This window comes from Ursus arctos, unplaced genomic scaffold, assembly GCF_023065955.2.
Source record: "Ursus arctos isolate Adak ecotype North America unplaced genomic scaffold, UrsArc2.0 scaffold_5, whole genome shotgun sequence".
Taxonomy (NCBI): Eukaryota; Metazoa; Chordata; class Mammalia; order Carnivora; family Ursidae; genus Ursus; species Ursus arctos.
This window is the reverse complement of record NW_026623067.1, coordinates 24,957,643-24,974,531: the sequence shown is the minus strand read 5'-3', so window position 1 is coordinate 24,974,531 and position 16,889 is coordinate 24,957,643. Positions and strand designations below refer to the sequence as shown.

Below are 16,889 nucleotides of genomic sequence, written 5' to 3'. Positions count from 1 at the left end.
GGAATTGGAATATGGTCATACATAATAAGAACCAAGGACTCGAAGTAAAATTCTCCTGCCTCGTTGTTAACTTCTTTTTTCAAATTGTGTGCTTTCACTGTGGTACTTGTGTAATCGTTAGTGTTCCGAGTTGTAACTTATTCAAAGAAAAAGCTTCTTTCAGATACTAACAGAAGCTCAATCTGAATATGCCAAATTAGGCAGAGAAGTGGTAGATTAGATGCCCAAAAATTGCTTTGACCTCAGTTATCCATATAGTACTTCAAGAATCCCTTTGCTTGGCTGAAGAACGTGCCATCCAATTGTCTCCCGCAGAGTCATCATCTTCCCGGAAAACTATCCTTACACATGATACCGTCATCCATTTTCAGCCAGATCAGAGCCCAGGGTCACAAACATACTCACCTAGTGTCTTACTGGTGAGGATGAGTTTTCAACATCCATACTTACTGGTGTAATTATTATTAAAGTTCTGTGTAGCAGAAAATGAGCATTTTCGATACCATATTTGTGAACATAGGTGTTCTTTCAATGAAAAACTCTTTTGCGATGAGACTGTAATAATTACCAGATACATGTTTCTATATCACTGCATGTGAAACTAGACCAAAATCAACAATTAGTAACGTAATCAGAGGTATCAGGAGAGGGGAAATGGAGAGTTGCTATTTAATGGGCATAGAGTTTAAGTTTTGCAAGGAGAAAAAGTTCTGAGGATCCATTACACAATAATGTGAATATACTTACCATCGGACTACGCACTTAAAATGGTTCAGATGGCAAATTTTGTGTTATATGGTTCTTTTTTTTAAGTGGAGCCCAGTGTGGGACCTTAATTCACGACCCTGAGATCGAAACCTGAGCTGAGATCAAGAGTTGAATGCCCAACCGACTGAGCCACACAAACACCCCTGCTATGGGGGTTTTGCCACAATTAATTTTTTTTTAATTTGTCAGAAGAAATATTTTCTTCTGGATCCAGGAAAATGCGCTAGGTGGGATGCATCTTGTACCTGTCAAAACCCAGCTGTAAGTTATATGAAGCATATGTAGAGAATGTATCTGATATAGGAAAGATGTTAGGGTTTGAAGCCAACAGCCAAGAAAGAATTCTTGAGATGTCTTTGGTGCAAAAAGGTGGTTTTATTAAAGCATGGGGACAGGACCTATGGACAGAAAGACCTGCACTGGTTTCATGAGGAGTGGCCGATTATATACTTTCAAGTTGGGAGTGGGTTAGGGATAGTGTAAGTCTCTAAGAAATTTTGCAAGCAACGTTTCCAGGACCTTGAGGAGGCTAGCTATTGTTGGGAAAAGGTCATTTATTACTGTCTAGTCAAACCTTAGTCATGAGACCCTTCAGATGTGCATCGGTCGGTCATATGCTTGGAGGATGATTGCCAACATGTATCTTGGGGGGTAGAGATAAAGGAAGTTTCCAAAGGAATTTTTATACGTTAAAGTAGACTCGCAGGATCATGGGGGTTGGGCTAAGATTGCCTTTTGCCCTTAGCAAAGTATCCACATCGAGGCAGTTGAGTCCCTAGAGGAATGTCACTCTGCCTATTTCAAGAACTTGTCAATGGGCTGTCGGTAGAAAGAAAATTTAATAATTTTTCTTCTGCCTTTGTTTCCCACATCCGTATCCACAACCAAGGGCACTGGGTGTGAAAAGGGTGTGCACGACCCACCAAGCCCCAAGCTCTGTCTCAGGTCCTCTTCTGCCTTTTGTGAACAAGATTCCTAAAAATTGAAGGGAGTTAAATGGTATCTAGCATATTAATTTTTGACTTATCATTAAATCCACCTGGCCAAGTGACACATCAAGAGTATTTTATATTCTCTTATTTTGAAGACTAAATATGGTCCTTCGTTAGGAGCCAGATGTGTGTGGAGGGGAGGCAGGGGTGGAAGGTAGGTCAGAGTGGGACTGTGGAATAAGACCCTATTATTTGTGAAAATCAAATTTTCTTCAAGAATTTGAATGGGCATAAACTGACAGCATTACCTCTCCCCATGCAGAAAGTAAATGTCTAGCATGCTAGACAATTAACGGTTTATTCTTTCATCTTCTATGAAGAGGAAATTCATCTTCCAATTTTGTACTGTTTTATGCATAACATATATTATATCTTATATATTACATAATTGTTCTACCAATTTAATCAGGTCGCCCAAAATGACCACCTTTAAGGTGCCAAAATGATTTGTTGACTTTACTTGAGAAAGCAGTTTTTAAACTCCTGGTTACAGCCCTGGCTTCCTTTGGATTTCCTGCATCTTGTGCACAATAAATTTCAATAGATTTGCGGAAGGAGGACGTGTCGAATGTGGAATATTGCTGTAGAGAGCCAGGCTAAAAGAGCTACGTGGGCTAGTCCTGCAGGTGGTGATGCAAAATGAGTGTGAGGAGAACAACAACAAGGAGAAAACAGGAGAGATCCACAAACCATAATTGTTAGCTCCGTGAGATCCCTTTAACTGAATTCCTAACATGCTGTTTAAAGAATGGGGATTTTTATGGGGAAAGGGAGCACACCTCTTTCTGGTCCCTGTTATTGGGTGGGAAAAGCAAACTACATTTAGGGGTCCCAAGGCTATCAAATGTGTTTTCTCACTGCAAAGTTTCCCCAGCATTGTTTGTTAACCAGGAAATTTCACAGCTTTAGAGGACCCAGACTTCAAAGTCAAGGAAGTGGATTTGGGGCATGGGAGTCTTGGGGCACTGGAGGGAAACTATCCATCAGTATTAGAAAATTGCTCCGGGGGGGGGGGTTGTTGTTGGTAATTTTTTGTGGTTTGTTTGGTTTTTTTGTTTCTTGGGTTTTTTTTTTTTTTTTTTCGGTCGTATGTTTACTATAGGATGCAGATCAGAATTCGGTATCTACAGATAATTTTGAAAGCCCATATAGTCCTTTTAAAAGATACATCGATACTAGCTTATCATTTCATGAAAAGTTTCATCTCCCAGACAAACCACTGTTTTATCAGTTGTTGACGGAAGGAGCCTTCCCTTCCTAAACATTGTGCAGCACCGGCAGCGTGACCCTCGGGTCATGGGATAACACTAGCGTGCTCAGGCTCCAAGGGGCCTTTTTTTTTTTTTTTTTTTTTTGGTAAGTGGCACCTGCTGTGAGGCTCTCTGCATAAATACTGAACGCCTGCAACAAATCACAGATGTTTTATGCACTAGAAAACCTGACAGGAAGTCATCACTAAAAAAAAGACAGAAACAGTATGGAGTAGGTAGGAGTAGGGGGAGGGGAAAAACACACACACACAGATACACACACTAGTTTTACCTTTGGGAGGACCTTTGGGGAATGGATTTAAAATGCAGAGTATGAGGACCCTTACCGAGTGGTTCAGTTTGACCCAGACTCCCCAGCTGAGAAGGCACAGCACAGGGTTTCTGGGGAAGACAGGACATCCTCTAACATAAACTGAGTGAAAAAACATGCTTGAAAACCCCTCTGTGTTGTTTTTGGTGGGGCAGAGTCCTTAACTCTTTGTTCCTGTTATTTTGAGGCATCCAAGTTTTTCATGGGACCAGTACACTAACGTTTTGTTTTGTGGTTGTTGCTGTTGTTGTTTTTCTCTTAAGTGTGAAAATAAATGCATTCATTTTGGTGCAAACCTCTCTTACTAGCCAAGGACCCCTTCCCTTTACACAGCCTGGGGCAGTCCCCACCACCTCCCCTGGATTCTTTCTCCCGGACCGAACATTGGATATCGACCCTCTGAAAAAGAACTTCATGCGTGAGTTTATCTTGTTTTCACACCAGCTTATTTTCAGTGTATTTCCAGGCCATATAATAACATTATTTTATAGACTTCCAAGTAGGTAGTAACAAAGAAAATATTTGTCTACTCTCCATTTCCTCAACAATTTCTGAACCTCATTTTAAAGAGATGCATGTTGCCGGAATGTTAATGTGCTTTTCTTTCTTCAGAGAAACCAAAGCATATTGTTTGTTTTCACAGGAGTAGTTACACTTAACACGCTTACATTCTAAGTCACATTTGCCCTGTCCTTAGATTCCTTCTCTCATAACTCATTTTTAGCTTATAATCACATGAACAGTCTCCCCCCTAACAAATTCTTCAGAGCCCTATTTTTTTTAATTTTTATTCTAATATTTGACAGTCTCTTTGGAGAAAGGAAAGAGCATTTGAAATAATATTGGATATTTTGCCAAGTCTGTCAAATGAGTAGCACTTTCACTCTCCCAGCTCCGTCTCATTAAAATTGTATTCTAATTCTGTCTTAACTTGGTCTCTGTGCTTCCATAAGTCATTGCCTCCTCATTACTTGTAGTATGGGAGATGAAATTTATTCAAACCCGATAGCTAGAGATAAAGAATTGAAAGGCAGGCAGCTGGGAGAAATGAAATTAGCCTATTTTAGGGCTTTTCTGGCTGGATTTTTGCATACACCCCTCCTTCCCCCCCCCCCCCCCCGTTATGCCACATGCCAGTTTGCATTTGTGATGCTATCTATGTTTGGTTTATAGATTTTCATTAATATGATATTCTTAAAACAAAAACACAGGGATTCTTATCTCATCCACCCCCACACCTTTTTTTTTTTTTATCTTAGCCTTGAAATGCCACTGAGTGTCTGAGTTGATAAAGGGGGAAACATGATTTTCTATAGTTTTCTGTAATTATAGAATCGTTAAAATTGCCCAACAAAGATGAATCGTTTCATTGTGTTACAATTCATACTGGTGTCTCTTGCAGAAAAGAACATTAGTGACAAAGAGTAAATGTTATACCCTCGAAATGGTTGGAGGGGAAATGGATTTGGGATGTAATGTGACTTACAGGCAATTTCACACACGATCCAGGAGGGAGCTGTGCTTTCTAACACAACCTCTCCATCTTGAGCTTTAAATGTCAGATGAATCCGCTGTGGAATTCCTAATTTTGAATATAGAGGAGTTTTTGGAGAAAATTGACTAAAAGCATTGTACTTTTCCATTATAAAATTGAGTTGTTAAGGAATTATATGGTCTAATTACTAAACTTGGTATTTTTTGCTATTTTGCTTATGAACAGATATTGTCATTAGCTAGCTAATTAAATTGACTGCATTAACAAGCAGTAATTTAGAAATATGTTCTAAATTAGTTTCTATATGAAAGCAAAGTCTTTGTTGATCTGTGTATGTGATTAATGTCAAGTGTCATGAATTAGCTGAGGGAATTCTCTGTAGAAATATATGCATTTGTACAAAAGAAAGAAGAGATTCATTTACACTGCACTTGTGAGAGTAAAAGATGAAGCTTGGGATGTGTCTAAATATAAGTTCTGATACATTTTTTTTTTTCTGGTTACTCACGGAAAATAAGGAAAAAACACGTTTCCTAGAAATGTGATAGTGGAGGTTAAGTTTCTCTGTCTACAGATACTGTGCACCGTCTATACTCAACCCAGAAACTTGGCAAATAATATATGTAGATTTAAATTTAAATAGACAGAGCCCATCCAAGTATTATGTAAGATATGTGGACAAATCTGTCAAATCCACTGTAGTACGAAATTACAGAATATTTTATGTGACTAATAAATTGTCCAGATAAGCAGTGGACCATAGTCATAAACAAATTTACCTTTGAGGTAGGTGTTTTCTGGGAGCAGTAGCTGGATTGGAAAGGTGACCCTCTCGAGAGCATTTCACGTGGTGGATTTTTATTTGCTTTCTATTTCCTTCTCAGTGTGAAATTTGGTTCATCATCTCTGTCATGCTTGGACCTATTAACATTTTCTAACCCACCCAGCGGAGGAGGGGGTAGAATTATCATCAGGGACTAAACTAGACATGAGTAGCAAAGCCCTGGCATGGTTTAAGAATTCTGTCCGGGGGCGCCTGGATGGCACAGCGGTTAAGCGCCTGCCTTCAGCTCAGGGCGTGATCCTGGCGTTATGGGATCGAGCCCCACATCAGGCTCCTCCGCTATAAGCCTGCTTCTTCCTCTCCCACTCCCCCTGCTTGTGTTCCCTCTCTCGCTGGCTGTCTCTATCTCTGTCGAATAAATAAATAAAATCTTTAAAAAAAAAAATAAATAAATAAATAAATAAATAAAATAAATAAATAAAAGAATTCTGTCCGAAGGAGCGTCGATGAGCTATGCAGTAGGCGTATGTAAAAGTAACTCCCAAACACCCGAACGGACACGGACTTAAACAATTTACCCGCACAGGATGTATCCTTGAATGTGCATTTATCAGTTTCAAGATAAAGGGCAATCTGATACTGTAGCTAATAAACCCAGACCCATTTCAAGTCTCTGTCTCTCCACCTTCTCCTCCCACCTTCTTCACTCCAGGCCCTTGGAATCAGCACATGTCACAATCCTGTGGCTCGTATGGCCTCCACCAAGCAAATAAAACTTACCATAATAATGTGGAAAATGATTTGTTATTCAGATAGAGCATTTTTACCACCAACCCTGGTCTTAACATAATCCTTGAATTTGTAACTTAAGCCTCGGAAATCTACAGACGAAAGGGCTCTGTCAAGAAACATACTGAGAAAATGTGCCATATGTTTCTGCCAAAGACTTTGATCTAGTTCTTCATTAACAAAACATCTTCCCCTTTTTCCAGGCTCTATGAACCTGGTTGCCAATTATACTTAAATTATTTTATCTGGCCTCTTGATTCTGTTATCAAGTGGATGTCTTCATAGAAATAGCAGCAAACCAGCAGCAAACTTTTTTCAAAGCAACAAGGGAAGAATCTGTTCCCACCCCAGAATCCCCTGTTAGCCAGTTCCTTCTCACCAGAGAGGAACAAAACATACCTACGGGGAGAATGAATAGAAGAGCAAAGGGCCATTATGGATCTATTGTCTGTCTAAAGCCCTGCTGCGGCCACCAGTCCTTGGGGTTGCGCTCTTCCCTTGGGACTTCTGATGGTGTCTGTCCTTCATGGCGGGTGGTGTTGGTTCAGTCTATTTAGGAATTGGGTTGGTTCCTCGGATTAGGGGCTTATCCTCTTCCCCCTTGACATTCTGAGTTCTTAATATTTCCTCAATAGCTTCATGCCTTGTCATGAGTCTCAGCCGCGTGAAGGCATTTGTGATGCCAGATCTCAGAGAGGGAATCCTTGACAAAGTGGGGGGCCTCATTGGACTGGGCCCCCAGTATTCTTATGAACAGACACACCCACACCTACCCCCATCAGCTTTGGCACACATCGCATAAAACAGAGTCCGGCCGCTTCTCATCACTCACCAAACTGAAAACCGTTTGCTGTACAAAATGTTTCTTTGCCCGTTTCTTTTTTTTTTTTTTTTTAATTTTGTTTTTTTATTATATTATGTTAGTCACCATACAGTACATCCCTGGTTTCTGATGTAAAGTTTGATGATTCATTAGTTGCATATAACGCCCAATGCACCATGCAATACGTGCCCTCCTTAATACCCATCACCAGCCCATCCCATTCCCCCACCCCCCTCCCCTCTGAAGCCCTCAGTTTGTTTCTCAGAGTCCATAGTCTCTCATGTTTCATTCCCCCTTCTGATTATCCCCGCTTTCTTTATCCCTTTCTTCCCCTACCGATCTTCCTAGTTCTTATGTTCCATAGATGAGAGAAATCATATAATTGTCTTTTTCCGCTTGACTTATTTCACTTAGCATTATCTCCTCCAGTGCCGTCCATGTTGCAGCAAATGTTGAGAACTCGTTCTTTCTGACAGCTGAGTAATATTCCATTGTATATATGGACCACAGCTTCTTAATCCAGTCATCTGTTGAAGGGCATCTCGGTTCCTTCCATGATTTAGCTATTGTGGACAATGCTGCTATGAACATTGGGGTGCATATGGCCCTTCTCTTCACTACGTCTGTATCTTTGGGGTAAATACCCAGTAGTGCAATGGCTGGGTCATAGGGTAGCTCAATTTCTAACTTTTTTAGGGACCTCCACACTGTTTTCCAGAGTGGCTGTACCAACTTGCATTCCCACCAACAATGTAGGAGGGATCCCCTTTCTCCACATCCTCTCCAACAATTGTTGTTTCTTGCCTTGTCAATTTTTGCCATTCTAACTGGCGTAAGGTGGTATCTCAGTGTAGCCCATTTCTTTTTACTTTTCTGTTTTATTTTCTCGAGGTGTGATTCTATCTTTCTTTGACTGATTCCAGTAGTTGAATCAATTCTCGCAATCATAAAAAGTGCCCCCAACACTGAAGGTTTTCTTTTTGAGAGTTCTCATTCAGCATCGGGCCTTCTGGCCTCGTGTGAAAACGGAGATGCCTCTTAAAAGAAAGTAACCACGTCCTAATCAACAAATGAACGCCCGCTTTTAAGGCAATGTCTTCCCTCATTTTCAGTAGTTTTTTGTCCAGTATCCTCCCATATTTTTACTTGCCCTGGCCTTTCCATCTATTTCTTCCATGTCTTCTCTCTGGCATGACTTTGACTTGCCAGATATTATTACACTTAGTCATTACAGATGAGCAAACACACTCAAGGACGAAGCGGCTGGCTCTAAAAAATGATCACACCAAAGATATGCATTGGGCAAAAAAAAAAAGAAAAAAAAACAGGTAAGGCATATTTCCAAATTTGTTAAAAGACAAATTACAGAAAGAGGGAAAATCATGATCCTCACGTAAATATAGAACGAACACTTGTCAAGGAATCCAAAGAACACACACACAGATAGATGAGGAATATTGAAATGGATCTGCACATACAGAAAAACGGCTTCTCCTACAGTGGACAGCCAAGTTGGAAACTGCAGTTGCAAACTGATTTGCATGTCTGTAGCTAAGAATTATTTGCGTGACCATCCATTTTCTACAAGCTACTTTCTACTTTACAGAATTGTAAAAAAAAAAAAAAAAAAAAAGTGCGTAACTATAAAGGCTCTGCATTTCAGGGAAAGGATATCCAGTCATTTCTTTTGCTTATACTAAAGTTTTGCATTTCTTTTCTACAAATTTGTTGAATCTCCTTGATTTAACAAATGAATGAATAAATACCCTTGATTGGACTTCTGCTGTACTTAGGATTCATTATTCATTCATTCAACAAATATTACTTTTTACCTGCTTGACGTATATTCCCAGCTATGTTCTGGGTGTTGAGGATAATGCAGTTAACAAAACAGAAATACCTTTGACCTATATTCTAAAGGGGAAAGAGAGAAAATGAGTAAGTACACAAGCGATTAGTATGTATTTCGCATGATGTTTAGTGCTATGGAGGAAAATAAAGCAAGACAAGGTAGAGAGATTGGGGCCGAGTTACTATTTTAAAGAGGCTGTTTAGGAAAAGATTTCACTACGGTGGAGTTAATTTCGGCAGAGACCCGAAGGAAGTAAGAGTCAAAGTTGTACAGACCACTAGAGGAAGAGCTGTCTAGGTAGAGGTAAAAGCAGGTGCAAAGCCCTGCGGCAGCGGCCCGTCAGTGTCTATAGGGCCAGCAAGGAGGTCGGTGTGATGGAACAGAGTGGGCGTGGGGCAGAGGAAGAGCAAGAGCAAGTAGCAGAGTAGATGATGGAATGTTCTATAGACCTTGGTACATACTGGGCAATTCTTTTTTCAGACTGTGTGCTTTTAAGTGTTCCAGGAAGCCAGTGGAAGGTATGGGGTAGGGTACCAAAATATGCTACCCCCATATTTATGCTTCTTTTGAAAATGGGTTATTTTGAGTTTAAGTCCGTTGACTTAAGCAGCAGACCCAGGGAACGCTCTAAAAGCAGAACACAAGTTTTCCTGTGGAAACTTACCTCTTTAAAGCAGATTTCCATTTATAACCATAATTCCCTCTCTTACCATGAAGAGAAAGACTCTTCACAGCACTTATCAGCGGACCTAAATTTGCATAACAAACCTTACTAAGCAACTTGTTTGCCATCCTTTCCCTGGTCCCCTTCCCATAACTTGCCTGGCCCAGCCCAGAAGCCCAAAAGCTCTTTTCCTTTGTTTAGCCTAAGGTGGTGTGTAAACCCAAGTTCCAACCACGCCTTTGGGTTGCTCATCCCTGAGCACACCCATGTGTACATGCATGATGCACATGTTAATAAACGTGTTTGTTTCTCTCTCATCGCTCTGTCTTTAGCTCATCTGATTTACAGGGCCCCTGCAGGAGAACCTAAGACGGATAAGGGGAGAGATTTTTTCTTCCCTCACACAGCTTTCGAGTGTGGGAGTGGAACGATACAATATACATCCGATGTTGTCCGCTTGGGAGGTGGGGCCAGGATTTCCTGGAGCCCAGTTAGGAAAGCCCTCCGAGTCTGCGGAGAGATTCTGGTGGCTTGAGCAGACCCAGAGCTGTGGAGACAGGAGGGAAGCCAGCTGAGGATTTCAGCTCCACCCAGCAAGAATAGGAAATCACTCTACAAAACACGCACCCAGGCCATTTTTTACTCTTCAGAAACTTTTCCTCATTCAGACACAAACCGGTCAAAACACAAACGTATTCCCAGAAGATGATTTTATCATCTCCTGTGAAGCATGTAGAAAGACCACCTGTTGTTGGTGACATTCTCTTACTGAGCCTGTAAGGGGTCCTTGTTCACACACAAGAGAAACTTACTTTGACTGAGTTCTGCAGAAAAGGAGAAAATGGAAAGAATATCACTAGTTTATAGAATCTATGGCAGAGTTGGAACCAGTTTTTTTAAACTGACAGGGAAAAAGTTTTCCTAGGTTGTTGTGTGCTGGGAGAGAAACATGAGAGAAAGTGTTTTTACATATAAAACGGGGAAATGAAGAAAAAATTACAAAACGAGTAGAAGACATAAAATAAGAGGTATGCTTGGGAGGTTCTATATCAAATGAGAATTTGCTTATACGAGGGGTCATAAATTTTTATCAAGTCACAGTGACAGCATGTAGTTAAGGAAAACGTAGGTTCTGTGGCTCTGGTTTAAATGGTTCCAAATGGAGAACTTTTCCTTGTAGCAATGACAATAAAACCCCAAACTGGGGGAATCCAGGTAGATAATGTTGGCCATTCATCTGATTCCTCCGGGGGATTTTTGTTAATTTTTTTTTAACACAAATTTTCAGACCGCAATGCAGAATATTCTGAATCAACACATGTGAGCTGTGCTTTACAAGTTGACAAGGATTTTGATGATCAGCCGGTATGGGGACCCATGACGTGAGCCACGGTCTGCACCTGTTTTTTTTTTTTAATTCATATGCTCAAAGAGAGAATCCAAAAATAAAGTTTTGTTTGTTTATTGGGAGCTACTCATTTTATTGAGTCACAGAATGTTGGTGTGCAAAGGTGATCTGATCAAAAACAGAACGAATAGGGGCGCCTGGGTGGCTCAGTCATTAAGCACCTGCCTTCCGCTCAGGGCATGATCCCGGAGTCCTGGGATCGAGCCCCACATCGGGCTCCTCCACTGGGAGCCTGCTTCTTCCTCTCCCATTCCCCCTGCTTGTGTTCCCTTTCTTCTGGCTGTCTCTCTCTGTCAAATAAATAAATAAAAATCTTTATTAAAAACAACAACAACAACAACAACAACAACAGAACAAATAGATAGGACACATCCAGCCCAAAAAGTACCCAGAATCCACAGAAATCTTAGTTCTTCTACACTTTTCTCACCCCACTGCCTGTCTTCCACTTCGACATTGCTTGAAAAGTGTTTAAACATTTTCTTCATATAGTATGTTTTCTGTACTATATTGATGTCTATTTATAGTTATCCAATTTCTATTTTCAGAAAGTAAAGCAGCATTTAACAAATCTATGTATCACGAAATGTTAAAAAAAAAAAAAAGATGACGAAGAAAGAGACAGAAGAAAAGATCAGAGGAAAAGATCAGAAGGCAAGACCAAGGAAAGGAAAAGGGAAAGATGGCAGCGATAACTCATCACCTTTGCAGTGATGAAGTTTAGATTGGCTTCCGAGCCGAGACACTCAGGACAAAAAAAGAAAAGTACACTCTAAGTTCCACTGCAGGTAAGTGGCGTGATTTCTTTCTCATTATTTATTTTCCTCCTTGTATGAAGCTGTGAATTGCTCAGTCAATAATTAATGGCTGTAAGTTGTAACACTGGAGCTAACACCACATTAAACTTTCGTTCCATTATGCTCGGGGGCTACAAATTTCAGAAGGAAACTTCGAAGGCCACTAGGACCACGTAGAAAACAAAGTGATCCATGGCTATGGGCCCAGATGCAATGTCACGTCGGGAAGGCATTCCCTCCAATTTCAACAACATTTATTAAAGCTTTCCTGAAAAGAATTTATGTTCATCCTTGCCTCGGTTTTCGGACCTAATGTCCAAGCCTGAGAACGATGCACGATGCAAATTCAGTTTCTCTAAATCACTATTATTCAGGCTTCTTTTGACTTCTTCTCACAGGGCACTACTTAGAATCCTTTAGTCCCTTTAGTGTTGTCAGTCTTGTCAGGCTTCATCTTCCTTGGTTTTTTTTTTTTAGGTGTTTTTCCCAAAACAATGGTGGGAAATGAAAAGAAAAACAATTGGATCCTAGGCTCATAAAAAGTACTGAGCTACCGCCTTCTCTAGTTTGTTGTGGTTGCTGCTGCTGTTATGACTGTCCTGTCTTCTGTGTACCTTGAATGGTTCTTGCTTTTTAAAATGTTTATCCAGTGTTTCACATACTTCCCATGACTCCCTGCTGATAAAGCTCCAGCGTAATTAAAGTATTTATATGAACACTGCTGAATTCAACTTGCATTATTTAGGCACACAAAGGAAAATTCCTGGCATTTCCAAGTCACAATGGTTTAATCAGATGACATAGTGTCAGTTGGTTGAAGAATACCTTTACACCCTGTAAAAAAAAAAAAAAAAAAGAAAGAAAATGTGAAATTGCTCTGTTTTCTCTTTCCATTTTATGGTGTTCTTCGGTGAAATGAATTGCACTGGATTATACTTCAATTTGGACTGAATTTTTTAGACTCGGCAGTCTAAAATGGTCATGCTGGACTATATTCGCTTATTGAATTAACTTGGGGGAAAGGACCATATCTGGACAGGGAGAAAGCCAACTCGTCACCATTCAAATGGGCCTAAATGCAGCCCTTTTTCCCCCCTTTAAGTAACATCTTGCCCCTTGACACATCCTCATTATGGAAATGAATGTAACATTGAATAAGTAATGTCATCCTTTTGGAATTATGACATGAAGGGGAGGAATTATAGCACACTGGGAATTTTGGTAGGAATTGCTTTATAAAAGAAGTTGTCACATTTGTTTTTATTGTGGTTAAAGCTCTAGTTTGAGAAAAGACAAAAGGGCAAGGAATCGAGGAGTTTATGGATGAATGTGGATCTAATGAAGAGAGTCCATTGGTCCCACAGGCCAGGGTAAGATTCCCACAGTCCTGAACAAACAGTTCTCAGCCTATAATTTCTGAGCCTTTGTTTCCCCACTTTGGAATTCTGACTACAGGCATGTTACCAAGCCAACTGGGTTCACTACAAAGATCTGGCAAAGCTCTTTTTATCACAAAGATCAAGACAACAATTGTGTGCCTACAAGAAAAGAACAACTAAAACCATCCAACAAGCATTACAAGAACAATTCTAGAGATAGTTGCCTTTGAACTCCAATAATGGGCAACATTCAGTCCCGAGATTTGAAATTCAGAGTTAAAAGAATTCATTACCAATTGCCTTTCCTTGTAATTATAAGAGCTGCTGGCGGCAAGTATTTTCAGCGGCATTAATGTTGTCAAATGTGATATTTTGCAGTCATGTTGAATCCCATACAATAGCTGTATTATACATCCACTTTACAGACTTAGTTTTGTTTATTATAGAGTTCACTTATGAAATAGAAGAAATCTAAATTTTGCCTTGGCCTTACCCCAAACCACAGAAAATGGAGTATTGTTTTACAAAAGCTCGTTCTGCCATGTCACTTCCTGAATGTAAAAGTGTGCTGTTTGTACGGATACGATCCATTGACATGCGCGATGCCCAGCTGAGAAAATAAAAAAAGGGTACTCAGTCTGCACATTTTCCTCTCTTTTAGCTGTGACCTGTGAATAATTTCAGTTCCAGGTTGGAAGAAAAAAAAATAAGAAATTCCCATTTTTGTGTAAATACTTCCTTTGCTGATGGTGTGGGAGCAATGTCAACTGAATCTGAGCGGGCTTCCGTAATGCAGAATAAATCTTACGTTTGAAGAATTTTGACCACTATTATTTGTGTAGGCCATATATTCAAACCTTAGAAATTGCTTCTGAGATTTTGGTGCCGGCGTGGAGCATCGGTTAAGCGACCAACTCTCGGTTTCCGCTAGGGTCATGATCTCAGAGTCATGAGATCGAGCCCCAAGTCAGGCTCCACACTTGGCCTGGAGTCTGCTTGGGCTTCTCTCTCCCCTTCCCTCTGCTATTCCTGCTCATGCTCTGTCTCTTTCTCTCTCTAAATAAATCTTAAAAAAAAAAAAAAAAAGAAAAGAGAAGAGAAGGAAAGAAAAGAAAAAAGAAAAAAATTGCTTTTGAGATTCAGTCATTCCTTGTATGAAATCCATGACAGACTATTTGTTTTGATATGCTCAATGTGTGCGTACACTCTCTTTTTTTTTTCTCCATAAGAAAAACTAAAGAACCAATACACTTGCTGTTTCATTTGGGGAATGATAGAGTGAGTTTTGCATTTGACAAAAATCTAATGGTATTCTCCAGACCAGACGACTTGTTCTTGTCCAGTGTGAGTACCCTGCTTCCTCTAGAAAGCTTGTCAAAACACTTCTTGCCAAAAAGTGAAAGATGGGAGAAAGTTGAGTGATAGAATGAGTGTTCTGGGGTTGAGTTTTTAACTTAGTTTTAATGACTCATTATTGATGTGTATCCACATGTACGTTTCAATGCTATGCCCGAAAAATTTATGCCAGAATCAATATGGAGATTCATTTTGGGATATCTGTATTAATTTCTTACATGAGAAACTAAATTTGGCAAGTAACTTCTCTTTATTTGCAAATGATCAGCTTTAGTGCATTGCCTACAGGATTTCAGATTATCATGAAAAGAGTATTGAGAATTTCTTTCAGGTCCACATTAGAATCCTGGTTGCTGATAAATAACAGAAATGCGTTCATTATCAGCCAACATGGGCAGCTCTTAACTAAAGGTAGATTGGTAAATCACATTCTTAGAGAAAAAAAATCTGTAAACCAAATATGATTTTTCCATAAGGGTAATTTAATGTTATTTTCCCGACCTTGGTAACAAACTTTTTAGAAAAAAGGGGGGAGGGGGGGAAAATGCCATACTTAATTACTGATAAATAATTTGTTTCTATTCTATATAGTATAATCAGATTCATAGAACATCCAATCCTGTATGTTTGATTAAAAAGGACTTAGAACGGAATTGTGTCTGAGTCCAATGGTCAAAGGTCTCAGAAGGACCAAGGCCAGGCAATTAGGAAAAAGAGAGGAGGAGGGAAGAAAGTTTTTATATGACCAGGGCACAAGAGGGGAGACTGACTGAGAAATATAATTTGTGACTTGCCTGCTTTTAAGATCCACAAATAATAACATGGGATACTCTTGACAAAGGACTTTGGGTGTGAATTGCTCTAAGTCACAATCTATTGCTCTTAGGCATATCAGGCTTTCAAAATGTGGAAGAGACGAAGTGAAAGGGATATATGACCGATGTGCACCAGGACACTTACTCTACTTTTAGATGTTAGTAAATTTTTAATGGTTTCTTGGTGGTATTTTGGTGCCAGTAACATAAAAGAGCAAGTGTTGAATATACTACATATATGTGTACCTATTGCAGAGGAGGAAGAACTTTTCCTCAGCTCTCTTAGGGTCCCTCGCTGGCCCTGAAAAGTCAACTGGCAAAGACAGGTTAACAAGAGAAAAACATATACACTTATTTAATGTAATATTCGCACAATATAAAAGGCTTCCTAAGGAAATGAAGACCCAAAGAAGTAGCTAAGCCTATTTGTTTTTATACTAGATTTGATGTAGAGTGGAAATTCATGGGAAAATGTGACAAGACAAAAGGGTCTGAGCTAAGGGTAGTAAACTGGGGGAAACTTAGCAAGGCCTGTTCTTTCAGATTCCTCTTGGTGGACCTCCATCTTCAGAGATCGTTGCTCCTTTGCTCCAGATTTAGAAGGGTGCTGCTCACATTCGGGTCTTATGACATGCTTCAGGGAAGAAGGGGGAGGTCAGAGTCCTTCCTACACCTGCTGTTTCTCAAATCCCTCTGGTTTAATAGAGTCAATATGCAAGTTGTCACGTTTCAGCGTAGTGTGCTCTGAACCCCATCGCTCTCTATATGTATCTCAGAAAAATGCAGACCAGTACACCTAAAGCTTCTAATTTATCTCTAAAGAGTTTAAAAAAAAAAAAAAAAACAACTATAGCTACAATCAAAATAAATGGTGAGCTGTTATCTTTTTGCACCATTATCTATGGTTGAAATATCCATGATTTGGCTATGCAATCCTGAGGACTTGACATTAAGAATAAAGTCCTTATGGATCAACACATAACGGACGTGTCTTTACACGTGTGTATTGACATATCTCCCAGTTTGACGTTTATTTCCCCAGAAGTTATATGTAAACTCTTCCTAAGTACGTAACTATCAACCATCTACTTTTGGAGTCTTTCAAAAATTAAAAGAGGAAAGGAATGGGGCTTAGTCCTTTTGTTTCTCTTACACAGAAACATTTCTAATACCCACAGTAAAAACTGTATAAGGAAAAAAAAAAAAGCTCACTTTGGATTTCCATCTCCAGTGGAAAACTGTGGTGTGCCCCCAGTTGACTCATAAAGTTAACTTCGAGTTCCGTTCAGTTACAGACGAACTCTTTCTTCCCTTTTTGGCTTTTGCTGTTGGGCAAAAACATGTAGCACATGACACCATAAATGGGGATGATGCTATTGCCCTCTT

The 16,889-nt window shown here is 39.8% G+C and overlaps 1 long non-coding RNA gene across 4 annotated transcripts in view; it reads left to right on the top strand.

Moving 5' to 3' along the window:
• Positions 1-16,889, top strand: part of LOC130542723 (uncharacterized) — a 407,418-nt gene that overhangs the window by 244,010 nt on the left and 146,519 nt on the right. For 3 of the 4 annotated variants that reach the window (XR_008957458.1, XR_008957460.1, XR_008957461.1), the window contains exons 3-4: positions 3,675-3,759; positions 11,705-11,944. This is a non-coding gene — a long non-coding RNA (uncharacterized LOC130542723). The remainder of the gene's footprint in view (positions 1-3,674; positions 3,760-11,704; positions 11,945-16,889) is intronic. The other variant, XR_008957459.1, reaches the window with a different exon arrangement.